The 613-nt window shown below is 41.9% G+C and overlaps 1 pseudogene; it reads right to left on the bottom strand.

Moving 5' to 3' along the window:
- Positions 1-241: 241 nt before the first annotated feature.
- LOC101593071 lies at positions 242-613 on the bottom strand (annotated as a pseudogene).

Raw genomic sequence — 613 nt, 5'->3', positions numbered from 1 at the left:
TAGTAATTTAATCATGTTCTGAAGTCCCACTTTTAACCCAGACACCCACCCAGACATTCGACTCACTTTAGGGAATCCTTTTTTTAAGTATTAGTGAATGGCTTCTAAATGCCATTCCATCCTTTAAAACAAAAACAAAGCTTGCAGTCTTTAGGGAGTTGGAGAAGGTCCATTTTTCTTGTTTGTGTACTTTCTTTTTTTTTTTTTTTTAATAAATGTGACAGTTTATTATAGAGAAAGGTAACAAAATGAGTTTCAAGGAAGACGTGGAGACACAAACTGGATGTGAACCTGCTAACCACAGGCTTCAGCAGCCCTGCCATGGATCTGGACGATTTTTTCTCATCAAGTTGATCTTTCGAGCCATTTCCATGTTGTAGATCGGCCGGCAGGTTTCATAGCTTTCCCGCTGGCGGCGGCGGCAAGGCTTTTCATAATATCTTCGTCGCTTAATGTCCTCAATGAGCCCATCCATCGTGAGAATTCTGTTTAGTGTCCTGTATGCACCTTCCACGTTCCCATCTTGTACCATCACAGTCCTGGCAATGAACTTCAGATGTTTTGCCATGATCTCGGATTTAAGTCTTCACTCTGCAGAACCATCCGCCATTCC

Source organism: Octodon degus, unplaced genomic scaffold, assembly GCF_000260255.1.
Source record: "Octodon degus isolate 3935 unplaced genomic scaffold, OctDeg1.0 scaffold00054, whole genome shotgun sequence".
NCBI classification, from domain to species: domain Eukaryota; kingdom Metazoa; phylum Chordata; class Mammalia; order Rodentia; family Octodontidae; genus Octodon; species Octodon degus.
Note: the sequence above shows the minus strand (reverse complement) of the source record. Positions and strands in the feature narration are given on the sequence as shown.